Raw genomic sequence first — 17,809 nt, 5'->3', positions numbered from 1 at the left:
CAAATGTTATTCTTAATTTAATAATAATTTTATTGAGTAGTTATTCCTTATTCTGTGCCAGGCACTCAACTATATACATACATTATCTTGTTTAATTGTCTAAATAACCATGAGAAGTAAGTACTACTTGTGTTTCAAATTTACATATTAAGAAAAGAGGTTCAGAAAAGTTGTGCAACTTGCGCAAGATCACACAGTTTGTTATTAGAGCCAGAACTGCACTTAGGTCTGTCTCAGACCATATTATAATATATTGAAACAGAGAAATTCTCTCTCCTGAAACTGATAACCCTGGAGTTAACATTTACTGTATGATAAAATCTATGCTTTTTGGTCCCTCCATCTCTAACCATTTGCTGAGATAAGAGGTGCTTATGGCCATTCTCTGTGGTATTCTTTTTTTTTTTTTAACATCTTCATTGGAGTATAATTGCTTTACAATGGTGTGTTAGTTTCTGCTTTATAACAAAGTGAATCAGTTATAAATATACATATGTTCCCATATCTCTTCCCTCTTGCGTCTCCCTCCCTCCCACCCTCCCTATCCCACCCCTCTAGGTGGTCACAAAGCACCGAGCTGATCTCCCTGTGCTATGCAGCTGCTTCCCACTAGCTATCTATTTTACATTTGGTAGTGTATATATGTCCATGCCACTCTCTCACCCTGTCACATCTTACCCTTCTCCCTCCCCATATCCTCAAGTCCATTCTCTAGTAGGTCTGTGTCTTTATTCCCGTCTTGCCACTAGGTTCTTCATGACCTTTTTTTTTTCCCCTTAGATTCCATATATATGTGTTAGCATACTGTATTTGTTTTTCTCTTTCTGACTTACTTCACTCTGTATGACAGACTCTAACTCCATCCACCTCATTACAAATACCTCCATTTCATTTCTTTTTATGGCTGAGTAATATTCCATTGTATATATGTGCCACATCTTCTTTATCCATTCATCCAATGATGGACACTTAGGTTGCTTCCATGTCCTGGCTATTGTAAATAGAGCTGCAATGAACATTTTGGTACATGACTCTTTTTGAATTATGGTTTTCTCAGGGTATATGCCCAGTAGTGGGATTGCTGGGTCATATGGTAGTTCTATTTTTAGTTTTTTAAGGAACCTCCATACTGTTCTCCATAGTGGCTGTATTAATTTACATTCCCAGCAACAGTGCAAGAGTGTTCCCTTTTCTCCACACCCTTTCCAGCATTTATTGTTTCTAGATTTTTTGATGATGGCCATTCTGACCGGTGTGAGATGATATCTCATTGTAGTTTTGATTTGCATTTCTCTAATGATTAATGATGTTGAGCATTCTTTCATGTGTCTGTTGGCAATCTGTATATCTTCTTTGGAGAAATGTTTATTTAGGTCTTCTGCCCATTTTTGGATTGGGTTGTTTGTTTTTTTGTTATTGAGCTGCATGAGCTGCTTGTAAGTCTTGGAGATGAATCCTTTGTCAGTTGCTTCATTTGCAAATATTTTCTCCCATTCTGAGGGTTGTCTTTTTGGTCTTGTTTATGGTTTCCTTTGAGGTGCAGAAGCTTTTAAGTTTCATTAGATCCCATTTGTTTATTTTTGTTTTTATTTCCATTTCTCTAGGAGCTGGGTCAAAAAGGATCTTGCTGTGATTTATGTCATACAGTGTTCTGCCTATGTTTTCCTCTAAGAGTTTGATAGTGTCTGGCCTTACATTTAGGTCTTTAATGCATTTTGAGTTTATTTTCGTGTATGGTGTTAGGGAGTGTTCTAATTTCATACTTTTACATGTACCTGTCCAGTTTTCACAGCACCACTTATTGAAGGGGCTGTCTTTTCTCCACTGTATATGCTTGCCTCCTTTATCAAAGATAAGGTGACCATATGTGTGTGGGTTTATCTCTGGGCTTTCTATCCTGTTCCATTGATCTATGTTTCTGTTTTTGTGCCAGTACCAAACTGTCTTGATTACTGTAGCTTTGTAATATAGTCTGAAGTCAGGGAGCCTGATTCCTCCAGCTCCATTTTTCGTTCTCAAGATTGCTTTGGCTATTCGGGGTCTTTTTTCTGTTCATACAAATTGTGAAATTTTTTGTTCTAGCTCTGTGAAAAATGCCAGTGGTAGTTTGATAGGGATTGCATTGAATCTGTAGATTGCTTTGGGTAGTAGAGTCATTTTCACAATGTTGATTCTTCCAATCCAAGAACATGGTATATCTCTCCATCTATTTGTATCATCTTTAATTTCTTTCATCAGTGTCTTATAATTTTCTGCATACAGGTCTTTTGTCTCCTTAGGTAGGTTTATTCCTAGATATTTTATTCTTTTTGTTGCAATGGTAAACGGAAGTGTTTTCTTAATTTCACTTTCAGATTTTTCATCATTAGTGTATAGGAATGCAAGAGATTTCTGTGCATTAATTTTGTATCCTACTACTTTACCAAATTCATTGATTAGCTCTAGTAGTTTTCTGGTAGCATCTTTAGGATTCTCTATGTATAGTATCATGTCATCTGCACACTGACAGCTTTACTTCTTCTTTTCCGGTTTGGATTCCTTTTATTTCTTTTTCTTCTCTGATTGCTGTGGCTAACACTTCCAAAACTATGTTGAATAATAGTGGTGAGAGGGGGCAACCTTGTCTTGTTCCTGATCTTAGTGGAAATGGTTTCAGTTTTTCACCATTGAGGACAATGTTGGCTGTGGGTTTGTCATATATGGCCTTTATTATGTTGAGGAAAGTTCCCTCTATGCCTGCTTTCTTCAGGGCTTTTATCATAAATGGGTGTTGAATTTTGTCAAAAGCTTTCTCTGCATCTATTGAGATGATCATATGGTTTTTCTCCTTCAATTTGTTAAAATGGTGTATCACGTTGATTGATTTGCGTATATTGAAGAATCCTTGCATTCCTGGAATAAACCCCACTTGATCATGGTGTATGAACCTTTTAATGTGTTGTTGGATTCTGTTTGCTAGTATTTTGTTGAGGATTTTTGCATCTATGTTCATCAGTGATATTGGCCTGTAGTTTTCTTTCTTTGTGACATCTTTGTCTGGTTTTGGTATCAGGGTGATGGTGGCCTCGTAGAATGAGTTGAGGAGTGTTCCTCCCTCTGCAATATTTTGGAAGAGTTTGAGAAGGATAGGTGTTAGCTCTTCTCTAAATGTTTGATAGAATTCGCCTGTGAAGCCATCTGGTCCTGGGCTTTTGTTTGTTGGAAGATTTTTAATCACAGTTTCAATTTCAGTGCTTGTGATTGGTCTGTTCATATTTTCTGTTTCTTCCTGGTTCAGTCTTGGCAGGTTGTGCATTTCTAAGAATCTGTCCATTTCTTCCAGGTTGTTCATTTTATTGGCATAGAGTTGCTTGTATTAATCTCTCATGATCGTTTGTATTTCTGCAGTGTCAGTTGTCACTTCTCCTTTTTCATTTCTAATTCTATTGATTTGAGTCTTCTCCCTTTTTCTCTTGATGAGTCTGGCTAATGGTTTATCAATTTTGTTTATCTTCTCAAAGAACCAGCTTTTAGTTTTATTGATCTTTGCTATCGTTTCCTTCATTTCTTTTTCATTTATTTCTGATCTGATCTTTATGATTTCTTTCCTTCTGCTGGCTTTGGGGTTTTTTTGTTCTTCTTTCTCTAATTGCTTTAGGTGCAAGGTTAGGTTGTTTATTCGAGATGTTTCCTGTTTCTTGATGTAGGCTTGTATTGCTATAAACTTCCCTCTTAGAGCTGCTTTTGCTGCATCCCATAGGTTTTGGATCGTCGTGTCTCCATTGTCATTTGTTTCTAGGTATTTTTTGATTTCCCCTTTGATTTCTTCAGTGACCACTTCGTTATTAAGTAGTGTATTGTGTAGCCTCCATGTGTTTGTATTTTCTACAGATCTTTTCCTGTAATTGATATCTCGTCTCATAGCATTGTGGTCGGCAAAGATACTTGATACGATTTCAATTTTCTTAAATTTACCAAGGCTTGATTTGTGACCCAAGATATGATCTATCCTGGAGAATGTTCCATGAGCACTTGAGAAAAATGTGTATTCTGTTGTTTTTGGGTGGAATGTCCTGTAAATATCAATTAAGTCCATCTTGTTTAATGTACCATTTAAAGCATGTGTTTCCTTATTTATTTTCATTTTGGATGATCTGTCCATTGGTGAAAGTGGGGTGTTAAAGTCCCCTACTATGATTGTGTTACTGTCGATTTTCCCTTTTATGGCTGTTAGTATTTGCCTTATGTATTGAGGTGCTCCTATGTTGGGTGCATAAATATTTACAATTGTTATACCTTCTTCTTGGCTCGATCCCTTGATCATATATAGTGTCCTTCTTTGTCTCTTGTAATAGTCTTTATTTTAAAGTCTATTTTGGGGCTTCCCTGGTGGTGCGGTGGTTGAGAATCTGCCTGCCAATGCAGGGGACATGGATTCGAGCCCTGGTCTGGGAAGATCCCACATGCCGCGGAGCAACTAGGCCCGTGAGCCAGAGCTACTGAGCCTGCACGTCTGGAGCCTGTGCCCCGCAACAAGAGAGGCCGTGACAGTGAAAGGCCTATGCACCGCGATGAAGAGTGGCCCCCGCTTGCCACAACTAGAGAAAGCCCTCGCACAGAAACAACCCAACACAGCCATAAATAAACAAACAAATAAATAAATAAAATTTTTTAAAAAAAATTCTATTTTGTCTGATATGAGAATTGCTACTCCAGCTTTCTTTTGATTTCCATTTGCATGGAATATCTTTTTCCATCCCCTCACTTTCAGTCTGTATGTGTCCCTAGGTCTGAAGTGGGTCTCTTGTAGACAGCATATATACGGGTCTTGTTTTTGTATCCATTCACCCAGTCTGTGTCTTTTGGTGGGAACATTTAATCCATTTACATTTAAGGTAATTATTGATATGTATGTTCCTATTCCCATTTTCTTAAATGTTTTGGGTTTGTTATTGTAGGTGTTTTCCTTCTCTTGTGTTTCTTGCCTAGAGAAGTTCCTTTAGCATTTGTTGTAAAGCTGGTTTGGTGGTGCTGAACTCTCTCAGCTTTTGCTTGTCTGTAAAGGTTTTAATTTCTCCATCAAATCTGAATGAGATCCTTGCTGGGTAGAGTAATCTTGGTTGTAGGTTTTTCTCCTTCATCACTTTAAGTATATCCTGCCACTCCCTTCTGGCTTGCAGAGTTTCTGCTGAAAGATCAGCTGTTAACCTTATGGGGATTCCCTTGTGTGTTATTTGTTGTTTTTCGCTTGCTGCTTTTAATATGTTTTCTTTATATTTAATTTTTGACAGTTTGATTAATATGTGTCTTGGTGTGTTTCTCCTTGGATTTATGCTGTATGGGACTCTCTGTGCTTCCAGGACTTGATTAACTATTTCCTTTCCCATATTAGGGAAGTTTTCAACTATAATCTCTTCAAATATTTTCTCAGTCCCTTTCTTTTTCTCTTCTTCTTCTGGGACCCCTATAATTCGAATGTTGGTGCGTTTAATGTTGTCCCAGAGGTCTCTGAGACTGTCCTCAGTTCTTTTCATTCTTTTTTCTTTATTCTGCTCTGCAGTAGTTATTTCCACTATTTTACCTTCCAGGCCACTTACCTGTTCTTCTGCCTCAGTTATTCTGCTATTGATCCCTTCTAGAGTATTTTTAATTTCATTTATTGTGTTTTTCATCATTGCTTGGTTCCTTTTTAGTTCTTCTACATCCTTGTTAAATGTTTCTTGCATTTTCTCTATTCTATTTCCAAGACTTTGGTTCATCTTTACTATCATTATTCTGAATTCTTTTTCAAGTAGAGTGCCTATTTCCTCTTCATTTGTTAGGTCTGGTGTGTTTTGACCCTGCTCCTTCATCTGCTGTGTGTTTTTCTGTCTTCTCATTTTGCTTATCTTACTGTGTTTGGGGTCTCCTTTTCACAGGCTGCAGGTTTGTAGTTCCCATTGTTTTTGGTATCTGTCTCCAGTGGCTAAGGTTGGTTCAGTGGGTTGTGTAGGCTTCCTGGTGGAGGGGGCTAGTGCCTGTGTTCTGGTGGATGAGGCTGGATCTTGTCTTTCTGGTGGGCATGTCCATGTCTGGTGGTGTGTTTTGGGGTGTCTGTGCCCTTATTATGATTTTAGGCAGTTTCTCTGCTAATGGATGGGGCTGTGTTCCTGTCTTGCTACTTGTTTGGCATAGGGTGTCCAGCACTGTAGCTTGCTGGTCGTTGAGTGAAGCTGGGTCTTGACGTTGAGATGGAGATCTCTGAAAGATCTTCGCCGTTTGGTATTACGTGGAGCTGGGAGGTCTCTTGTGGACCAGTGTCCTGAAGTTGGTTCTCCCACCTCAGAGGCACAGCCCTGATGCCTGGCTGGAGCACCAAGAGCCTTTCATCCACATGGCAAATTTCAGGCACCCTTCTTCAGTATGTTTTATAGGCATGTTCAGTAAACACAGCAGTGATTAACACAGATGAATATAGCCTCTCTCGAGCTTTTGGGCCGCCCTAGTCTCGAAGCTCCCACCCCTGCTCCTCAGGCCAGTTCCCCATGGGAGGCCTCTGTGGTATTTTTAATTGTTCTTTGCTGCTCAAGGGTAAAAGAGGGCCAGCGCAGAACTGTCACTGCAGACATGCATGTGGGTATATAACATTCACTTATCCATCCAGTCATCTACTGTCTATTAAGCACCACTCTGTGCCAGGCACGGTGCTATAGTGTGGAACAAAACAGACCTGGGCTTCCTCCTCATAGAATTTTCTGTCAAATGTCTGAGACACACATTATATATATAAACTACAAATAAATCAATATAGAAGTACTTTAGAGGGGGAATATCTGGTTTCTGTGAAAGAGAATAACCACTCCTTGGTTGTTTTTTATTAGAGGGTCAGGGGTAGGTCTACAAGAAGGGGCATTAGAACTGAAGCTATTATAGGCATATCTAAAAAAGGGGCAGATGGAGAGGTTATGTGCACTCTCTCATTCAGCAAATATCTGCTGAGGGATTATTTTATTATTTATTTATTTATTTATTTTTTAATCAGTCATCAGTTTTATACACATCACTGTATACATGTCAATCCCAATCGCCCAATTCAGCACACCACCATCCCCACCCCACCGCAGTTTTCCCCCCTTGGTGTCCATTCGTTTGTTCTCTACATCTGTGTCTCAACTTCTGCCCTGCAACCCGGGTCATCTGTACCATTTTTCTAGGTTCAACATACATGTGTTAATATATGATATTTGTTTTTCTCTTTCTGACTTACTTCACTCTGTATGACAGTCTCTAGAGCCATCCACGTCTCAACAAATGACTCAATTTTGTTCCTTTTTATGGCTGAGTAATATTCCATTGTATATATGTACCACATCTTCTTTATCCATTCGTCTGTCGATGGGCATTTAGGTTGCTTCCATGACCTGGCTATTGTAAATAGTGCTGCAATGAACATTGGGGTGCATGTGTCTTTTTGAATTACGGTTTTCTCTGGGTATATGCCCAGTAGTGGGATTGCTGGGTCATATGGTAATTCTACTTTTTGTTTTTTAAAGGACCTCCATACTGTTCTCCATAGTGGCTGTATCAATTTACATTCCCACCAACAGTGCAAGAGGGTTCCCTTTTCTCCACACCCTCTCCAGCATTTGTTGTTTGTAGATTTTCTGATGATGCCCATTCTAAGTGGTGTGAGGTGATACCTCATTGTAGTTCTGATTTTCATTTCTCTAATAATTAGTGATGTTGAGCATCTTTTCATGTGCTTTGTGGCCATCTGTCTGTCTTCTGCTGAGGGATTATTATCTGCAAAGCACTGTGCTAGGTGCGAGGACTATAAGACTACGATGGTGAGCAAGGCCAAAATGGTCCCATCACCTTAGAGTTTCTAACCTTGTGAAAACGTCAAATACGATGTCTCACTGAAGCTATAGGAAATTAGTATAGAAAAAATTAATTTAAAGAGAAAGAAGCCAGTAAATGTAAATACCTGTATTAGTAAGTGGGTTCTTTTTTTTTTTTTTCTGGTCAGTTAAGAGTACTTGAGACCTATTCAGCCCCAAAACTATGAATCATAGTGTTATGCCCAGAAAGTGTTATTATAATTAAGTTCTCAAAAACAAAACAAAACAGTACTGAACACGTTCTACTCATTTGATTCCGAAGTTAAGAAAAATAAACGATCAGGTTTCCAAGAACAGAACCTCCCTGGGTCATGGTTTCGTGCAGAACCCACACATAGCTCTCCTACAGGTGGTGCTATGCAGCTGAATTATTTTAGGTTGACTTAAGTGGTGAATTCACTTCAAACCACAGGCATAGGGACATGTTGGTGAATCATTTCTGTCTGCCTAAACATTAACCATCGTTGGTAACTTTTCATAAAGTGCTGGGTTGGGCAGGGGTGGTCTTGTGATTGATGTCGTATTTGTAGATATTGAGAAAAAGCTCAGTTATCTATTCATTTGTACTGCAACTTCATTATTTCAGATGATATTTGATAGGTATCGTGAAATGCCTAGTCTCCAAATACCTGTTTCCTTAATTTTGTCTTCAAGAAAGAAAAATCCTTGCTTGTGATGATCATATAAAGCCAAGGGTTCACTTTCTCTCTAGAGATTAAATACAGACTATTTGCTTCAAACAGGTGCCTCTGGCCTTTCTGTTAGTTGAGACGAAAATTGTTGCTCAGCTCTACCTAGGCATCTTTGTGTCTTTGAAACAAATAAATAAACCAGCCAGATCAACAACAACAACAAAACACTCTAGAAACAAAGTACCAAAAAGCTATTAGGAAGCTGCCCCCTTCCTGCAAAAACACTGGTCAGTTGTTCTAATGTGAGCCCTGAGGAGACAATTCTCTCCAGCAGGGGGCAGTGTCAAGGCCCTGACATTGACTCTTAGATTCATCTCCTCCCCAGCTTTCCATCTTGGGTATTTCTCCCTAATTCCTGCTGCCACCACAACCCTAATCCAAGGGAGTACTGCCCCTTTTAACACTCCAGACCAGGTATTGCCCAAATTTTCCCCTTAATATCCACCTGAGACCAGTCCAGGGCATTTAAGAAAATACTAAGTGTTTTAAACAACTAAGGGAAAGAGGTTGAGACAGAAACCAGATCATCCATCCAGCTTGTAAAATATGGCCTATTGTCTTGGGTTCAGGACCCATCCCACCCTAACCCTGTGTCTGCCACCTTGTGGTGGATGCCATCTTGGTACCTACCATCTCAGAACACATTCCAAACTATTTCAGCAGCTAAAAGAGGAAACCCCAGAGAGCAAATATAGGAGCAGTGTTATCCAGTGTTCTGGTGTCCAGTCTCAGACAAGGCCCCTTTCCTGGGACTGAAACCCAGACGACCACGTCCTTCAGAGGACAAGCTGCTCCCTACTCACAGGGTGAGGCCTAAACAGAACAACCACGTATGAATACACTCCAATAATGTTCACACAAGCGATACTGGTAAAGAACAGCAGGAAGACCACTTCACCCAAAAAAAGGGGGGGCCGTGAGATGAGGGAAGAAACAGACTGTTGGCACTGCCCATCTTCTGAGTGCACACAAAGAAGAAAGGCTAGCTTTAAGGGAATGCCCTGGGCCATCACGGCCAATTTTCTGGTGATGCTACTCTTTAGGTAGGGTGAGATGGGGGGAAGAGCCATCTGAGGGCCCCACCATTGCACAGCTTGGACAAGTAAACTTTTTTTTTTTATAAATGTATTCATTTATTTGCAGCTGCGTTGGGTCTTTGTTGCTGCGAGTGGGCTTTCTCTAGTTGCAGCAAGCAGGGGCTACTCTTCGTTGCAGTGCGCGGGCTTTTCATTGCGGTGGCTTCTCTTGTTGCAGAGCGGTGGCTTCTCTTGTTGCGGAGCACCGGCTCTAGGGGAGCGAGCTTCAGTAGTTGCAGCACGCAGGCTCAGTAGTTGTGGCTCACGGGCTCTAGAGCTCAGGCTCAGTAGTTGTGGCACATGGGCTTAGTTGCTCCATTGCATGTGGGATCTTCCCAGACCAGGGATCAAACCCGTGTCCCCTGCATTGACAGGTGGATTCTTAACCACTGCGCCACCAGGGAAGTCCCCAAGTAAACTTTTAATTTCAGTAAAAGTAGAAAATCTGGAGAAGGGCTCTTTGTGGCCCTCCAAGTCAGTGATGTTGGCTGATACAAGCATATTCTACCCTACTCACCACCTCCCTGGCCATCATCACACAATCTGAAAAATTTGAGTAATATTGACTTTCAAATAAATCCCTGGAAACAGCTAAAATTAACTCCAGAAAAGAGATTCTCTGGAAAAATTAGAGGTAAGTGACTCCCTGGATGCATTTGGGCACGCAACATGGGCTTCCTCAGGGACAGGACTTCCGTGTAGTCAAGAAGAGATGAAGGAAATCAGTGAGGAGCAAAACTCATCCTCTATTTCACTCTATATCCTTCTTCCAACAAGCCTGCAGGTGCTCTGTCCAGAGTACTTCACTGGAGGGGGCTGATGGTAGCTCAACCTCACAAGTTTTCAGAGGGTGTATAGCATCCCTTGTCAAAAGGATGTGTGGGTGCCATGGTGATCCCATAGAGCAAGTGTCCTAAGACACTTCTGATGCTCTCACAGACAGTGAGGATGGGCTTGCAAGGAAAAAACTCAAAACTCTTTGCCCGTGGTTATGTACATGCATTTCTATGAAGAAATTTTATATGAAATAATTCCCATTTTTCTTTAAAAAAGAAGGTCATTCCCACCAACTCTTTCTTTCTAGTTTAGATAGAAGATGCTGGTAGGAGATATTACTGGGTCTCCCAAAATATAAAGTCAACTAAATATTAACACGATCTTAAAGGGAATAATAAAGCCAAACCACATTGTGTAAGGACCACAGCATGCTATTCTAATAGAAAACTAACAATAACAGAGCCTGGTGGATTCTGGAAGGCAACAAAGGAGATCACGACTTGTACTGTTTTCATTCTGTTCTGTAGCTCTCCAGTCAAAACATCTGAAGTTATTCTGCAAATCTAACATAGAAAGGGCCTCTTTTCTCCTTGATGTGGATCTGTGCAAAATTCATGATCTAAATGCCAGACAGCATAACTATATTAACAACTCAGTTTCTAAGCCGCAGGAAAGGAAGACGTTCTCTGATCTTGACCAATTCCACAAGTGGAATCTGTATCCTCCAGCTACACACGGACACCCAAATGGCTTTGCTCGCTCTCTTTTGAGCACAAAGTGGAAAATGTTGAACAGATAAACTTCATCGAAAATAGAAACTTCTTTTGTGGTTATTCACTTAAGGCAAGTGAGTTCAGTCTTGTTGGTATCATCAGTAATTAGTACTCAGTACGTACTTTTGAATGTGAATGTTTTCATCATCAGTTCAGAATATTATGAAAATGACTGAGCTCCATGTTGTCATCAAAAAAAAATTGATTAATGAAGTATTCTGGAAGGTATATATAAGGCAATATATAAGCCAATAAATGTAAGCACTTTTTATATATTATTGTTATATTATTATCATTACGTATTGGTGTTACTTAAGAGCAAAACTAGTTTTCCTGGGTATGGATTCAAATTTAAGTGGACACTAATTAATAAAATATAATTTAACAGTGTCTCCAAGGGAAATTTAAATTTTTTTTTTTCCCAGGCGTGGGTGAAAAGTAGCTGGAAGAGGATATGGCCTACTGATTACCAATGCTACTTACTCCCTGTAGATCTGTCTTCCAACTACCAGCTAGCTAAACTTCTTCTTGGGTTGTAAAAACTGAGGAGTTCACAGCCTCAGGAAATATTATTGTAAGCTGTGTGGTGTGTTGAGGATGGGAGAAGAAAGATGACCATTTACCTCAAATAGTTAAAACAGTGTGAAAAGACAAAAACTTTGGTTGCAACTAGGTAACTCCTAAGTATTTTCAAAGGGCCGAGTCAGACCGTCACCACTCAGACAACACTTTCTGATTCTTCCCTGCCAAAATTCCTCCTCTCTTGGTATCTTTTAAATTCTCATTTATATCCATACCCCTCCCTGGCTGGACACAGTTGCCATCTAAGGGGGTAACGGGGTGGGCATAGGCCACAGGAATTTGTATCTGCACGTTCCTATATTTTAAAAAAGATGAAAAAGAAAGAAAGAAGTGTCATTTTGAATTAAAGGTGTGCAGGGTCCTTCTTTCTATTTGTGTGGCGTGACTTTGGCATTCAAAGAAAGCTGATGATTAACATGCATCAAAGAGCTTGAGGCAGCCCCACAGTAATGGAAAGTGCTCTTCCTCTGCTTTCCATTTTTATGGTTTAGTAACTTAGCTCCTAGTGTCAGGAATGTGCAATGAAATAGGAAACTAGGGGGTCCTGAAAGGACACACCCTTCTCATGAAAGGAGACATTCACAGAGATAACTTCACTAATTTGGCCACCTCTGCTCTGGGCTATGGGCTGCCTCGCCTGCAGTAATGGGGGGAGTGTGGGCTTCAAAACTCAACCATGAATACAGTTGGCATCGGCAGGGTGAAGGAACATCAGAGCAAAGGAATGGGTCCCCGACTTCAGTGTGTTCATGCCGCACACTGCTTCCGCCTGGTTTTGGCTCCCTAAATCTTCTTTACACTCCATTTTTAATGGGCATCCTCTGTGCCCAGTACCTCTGAACAGTCACTCCTCGGTGGCAAAATGCAAGACTGTGATCATAATGATTGTCTTGTCTGACCATCAGAATCTCATATTTTTCTTACACCAGAATCCCAGGGACTTTACAGAGCTCCATAAATAGGAAAGTGAGACTGGACCTGTCCAATATTGGGCATTTCCATAAGATTAAGAAAACTCAGGTCCCAGCTCTGCCTCAGGCTCACGCTTAGCTTTGAGCAAGTCCGTTTGCCTCACCGAGTCTCACTTTTCACCTCTGTAGAAATGCGTGGACTAGACTAAATTGTCTCCAGCGTTCCTTCCAGCTCTGAAATTCTATGACCTATAATTATTATATGGGTGGTATATTTCAATACTTAGCAAAAATTAGAAATGTCAAGAAAAAAGCCTCTTCTTTAAACATTTCTAAAGCTTGGGGCTCTGATTTTATAATAATCTTAAAGGTTTAAAACCTGCCAACACTCCCAAGTTTATGTCTTTGTCAACCAAGTATGGAAGAATTGGAAGTCTGGTTAGAGCAAATCCCAGTTTACAATTTTGTTTTTTTGTTTTTTGTTTTTTTTTGCCCAGGAGGGATTTATTTTGATTAATCTTTTTTACTGATGTTAATTTTGAGGAAAATATGGTCTAATTGTTTCTGAGCCATTTTGAAATTCAACAAAATACAACTTAGTTCCAGTTATTTGCTGTCTAATCCCAAACCCTATAAGCTCATTTATCTTTCCATGAGGCGTTCCTTTAGCAGTGACTAGATACCAATGCTGAAAAGCCCAAATCTGGATTTAGACATGGAGCCCAGTGAGTTTGAAAAGACTGTGAATGCCCAAAGTTTCTCTTGGCAGGGTTTTTCGGGAGCGTGACAGTTGTCATGGCCTAACTATGAAGTTCATTTTAAAAACGTTTGACCTAGTCTGCCTTTCTTTTTTTTTTTTTTTTTTTAATTATTAGCACCTTTAATTATTTATTTATTTATTTATTTATTTGGCTGTGTTGGGTCTTCGTTTCTGTGCGAGGGCCCTCTCTAGCTGTGCCAAGCGGGGGCCGCAATTCATCGCGGTGCGCGGGCCTCTCACTATCGTGGCCTCTCTTGTTGCGGAGCACAGGCTCCAGACGCGCAGGCTCAGTAGTTGTGGCTCATGGGCCCAGTTGCCCTGCGGCATGTGGGATCTTCCCAGACCAGGGCTCGAACCCGTGTCCCCTGCATTGGCAGGCAGATTCTCAACCACTGCGCCACCAGGGAAGCCCATAGTCTGCCTTTCTTTTACACAAACACTCTCATACTGGGTCTTCATCAGGACACAGGGCTTTTCTTGGAATCTCCAGGCTACCCTACCATCACTTCCTGGCTTTCTTGAAATTCCACGGAGGTGACAGCACTGGAAGCACGTGGCAAATGTATTCATCCTAAATTCCTACAGAGGGAAATTGTTAACCAGCCTTTTCCAGAGCAGGGATGTTATCTGGTTGCCTCAGGCCATCCAGTGCCAAGGCAAGAGCCTGGTACACAGAAGGTGCACAAAAATATTTGTGAATGAACACACTTTACCATGAGATGATACACACTAAAAGGAATGAATAAGACATATGAAAAGAATAAGATCATAATCTCAAACCTTTCAGATTGGGCATTATGAATTTTCCCCAAAACAATTATTTTCTGGAAAAGTAGGTGATCTGTATTCTGTAGTTGTTTCCATTGTAAAATTTGAATGCGAACAGAGGATTTCAAGAATGATAAACAGTTCTGGCTTATATAACCAAAAGATATGGATAGCCATGGGATTCTACAGCACTTTCTGATACTTTTTCAGTAATAAATTACTTCTATAACTGAATTAACCAGGAACTGGCGAAAAACAGTCATTTTGATTAGTGAAAAATAGTTATTTTGACATATTTTTCTCCATTGAATTGAATTTTACTAGTTGCTTTCACATACTGTCAGCATACACCAAATCACCTTATTGGAAGATTCCTTCTTTTTCTTTTATTTTCCCCCTAGTCAATAGTTTCTGCCTTGAATTAGCACTCATTTACTCAGCAGATAAATGAGAGTCTCTTCTGTGCCAGGCATTGGGGAAACAGCAAAGAACAATGCAGAGATAGTCCCTGCCCTCATGGAACATATATTTGAAAAGGAAAGGTGAAAAATAAATAAATAATCACATACATAAGATAATGTCAGAAAGTAAGAGCTGAAAGGAACTAAGGTAAGGGAGGCTAGGGGTGGTGGGCAGAGACCAAGCCTGAGGCAGAAAGAAGCTTCAGGCATTTAAAGGACCGAAAAATAAGGCCAGTGTGGGAGATTGAGACAGTACAAGTTGAGAGCAAGCAAGGCTGGACCTTGTAGGGTCTTGCAGGCTGTGCCAAGGAACCGACTGCAGGGTTTGAAGCTGAGGGGGACCTACCATGATTTGCTTCTAAAAGATCCCTGTGGCTCCATGGAGGGTGGATTTTAGGTGGGCATGAGTTGCTGCTGTCCAGGTGTGGCACAAGATGTCACAAACTCAGGTAGTGGCAGTGGGGACAAAGCAAATAAGTAAGAGATAGATCTCACTGGCAAAGCCAATAGGGCTTGCTGGCTGATTGACTGTGGGGAGAGAGAGAAAGAGCTGGTGGAGTGATGCCTTATTGAAATTAATGAGATCTACTAATTAGGATAGCATTTTACCATAAACAAATTATTAAGCACTTTTCCTGCCAGTATCATTGTCCTGCCTTTAGGAATAGGCTTAAAGATCATTAAAAAGGCGTCTGACAGGAGTCAGGGGACCTCTAATACTTTATAACCATGGGGAAGGGAATTGCAGAAGTCAAGCTATAATAATATGTCACATTTATAAAGCCCATTGCTGCTTACAAAGTGCTTTCATATCCATGGTCTCCCTCACACTCTTTATTTTCCTTCAATTTATATGACATTTCCATAGAATGGGGTGGATTAGTAAGGTGATGTATTCATGTAACAAAAACCGGATCCTGATGAAGAGTTTGTTGACACTCCACTGCTTATTATAAGTTTTGTTTTTCTAAAATCTTGCCTGATGACAGGAACCCCTCTACTAACAGAAATCGTTGTCAGTAATTTAAAGGAAACATTTTTTCATTATTGTTTGTTTCAGCACTATCTGTAGACCACCCTGACCAGACTTAATGACAGTAAGATTCGATTGGAGTTTTAAGAATTTCAACATTATGAAAGTTTTGAAATGATTACGCTCTTCTCCAAATGAAAAGGAAATTCAGATTGTTATGCATGAATCAATTAGGGCCATAACCTCCCAGGCCTGCACACAGATCACAGCAGGCTCTGCCCCAAAGCAGGCTGAGAGTGGGAACTGTATGCAAACAAGGGCTGTGATCTTTCCAAGTAAGCGGTTGTGACGCTGTCTCAGCCAGAGAGAGCACTGGGCACCCCACCCCGGAGCCTTAGACAAAGGGACTGGTGAGTTCTGCTCCCCCGGAAAAGGACCAAGCAAGGCGCACATCTCATATGTGGCATCCTCCTGGGAGAAGGTGACGTGGCTGAGAATCACAGAGAGCGCAGCGGCTGCAGGGAATTGCAGACCATCAGAATATGCCTCAGGATAAAGTGGAAAGGGCAGCAGCTTTGGGGACCAGTGGCCAAGATTAGAGTTCTGGTGCCATGATGAGAATTCAGCCTCCTCTATGAGATGAAAGTAATCCACCCCCTTACAAGGTTAATGGAAGGATCAAAACCCACAGCGTAAAACGGCTATGCTAATGCTTGTTGTGAACAAAATTAAACTTATCAAAGGCAATCTTCACTGGGCATGAAAAAATAAGCTGAAGATTATGGATAAACGTTCTCACTGACCACTCTGCAAGTCAATTTAATGACCATTTACTAAGGTATGGTTCTGGACACAGGGAAGATAAAAAATACATTGTTTCTGCCTTCACGTTTCTGTCTCCTGAGGTATATAGCTGGCTATACTTCAAGATAGGCTGTGATAACTACATATCAGAAACACAGGTAAGTGTCTATGAAGGCATGGAGCCTGAGGGAGACAGCCATCCCCCTGAGGGTTTGAGAAGGACTCATGGAGGAGGTGGCAGTGAAGAGTGACAAGATGAGACAGGAGAGACCAGTAGCAAAGGTGCAAAGAAACTGTGAGACTCTCTTTGAGGAGCAAAGGTTAAGTCAGAAGGAGTTAGGTGGGAGAAATGGGCTTGAATTTAGCTAAAAATCTAGTTAGGAACTAGGCTGAGCTAGAGAGCTACAACTCCCCACAGATGTCTCCAAGATACAACTTATCTTTCAGTAGAAATGCCAAGTGGAAGAGTTCAGACTCAAAAAGAATGTTGCTCTTTGACTTGTGTAAAGGCAGCCAAGCAATAAAGTCCACCTCTGGGTTCCCAGTGATGGTCCCAGGGAATCCATGTGCCACCCGGAATCACCCTGAGTCAGAACTCTGGCTGGAGCTGAGCCAGCGTGGACATTAGCTGTATTGTCTGTTTCACAAGACGGTGGGGTGAGGGCAGGGGGAGGTTGGCTCTATCCCAGGTGGGCCTTCCATAGACCAAAAACCATTCCCTTCTCATCACCCCTGGGATACTTTAGGCATTATGCTTAATTAAGTAAGGATGCTCTGTGCTCAAAATTCTCAGATCATTTTAAAAGAGCAAAGACCCCCGAGGTTACCATTCCACCTGCTCTCTCTTATGAGTGAAAAGCACAAAAAGAGACAAAGAGGGTGGGGAAGGAGGCATGGGAGGAAGAGAAGGGGAAAGAGAGAGAGAGAACGAAAGAGAGAATGCACCAGAAATTAGAACTGCATTTGGTAATAAAAAGATAAGGAGAACCAAAAGATAAGACGAGGCCGAGCTCCAGATATTAATGAGAGAACAAAAATAGGAAATAGAGGAAAGGACAGAAAGTCAGAGGGAAGAGGTATCTAGTTATTAAAAGAATCAGGAAAAGCAGAGCAGAGAAGGGAGAGCAGGGAATTCGCTGGTATTGAGACTTTGCATTCAGCCCTGGAGTCTCCACAGGAAGTAGCGACGGGAAAGGAAAAGAGATGCGAAAAGAAAGGAATGTGGATTCCAGGACCCACAAGACATTCAGAGCCCCCACTCAATCCGCTGCAGGTTGCCTGGCGTTTGTCACCATCCTTGGTCAAGCAGGCAGCAGCCTTGTCTCCAAGCCCCCGGCCTGACTCCTGGACCAATCTCTTTTCCCTCAGTCCCA

At 41.1% G+C, this 17,809-nt stretch overlaps 1 long non-coding RNA gene across 1 annotated transcript in view; it reads right to left on the bottom strand.

Moving 5' to 3' along the window:
* Positions 1-392: 392 nt before the first annotated feature.
* LOC309629969 overlaps positions 393-17,809 on the bottom strand; it is a 401,911-nt gene continuing 384,494 nt past the window's right edge. Inside the window, exon 2 of the long non-coding RNA XR_014245338.1 lies at positions 393-1,033. This is a non-coding gene — a long non-coding RNA (uncharacterized lncRNA). The remainder of the gene's footprint in view (positions 1,034-17,809) is intronic.

Source organism: Balaenoptera borealis, assembly GCF_965194805.1.
Source record: "Balaenoptera borealis genome assembly, chromosome: 5".
NCBI lineage: Eukaryota > Metazoa > Chordata > Mammalia > Artiodactyla > Balaenopteridae > Balaenoptera > Balaenoptera borealis.
This window is presented reverse-complemented; position numbering and strand designations above follow the sequence as displayed.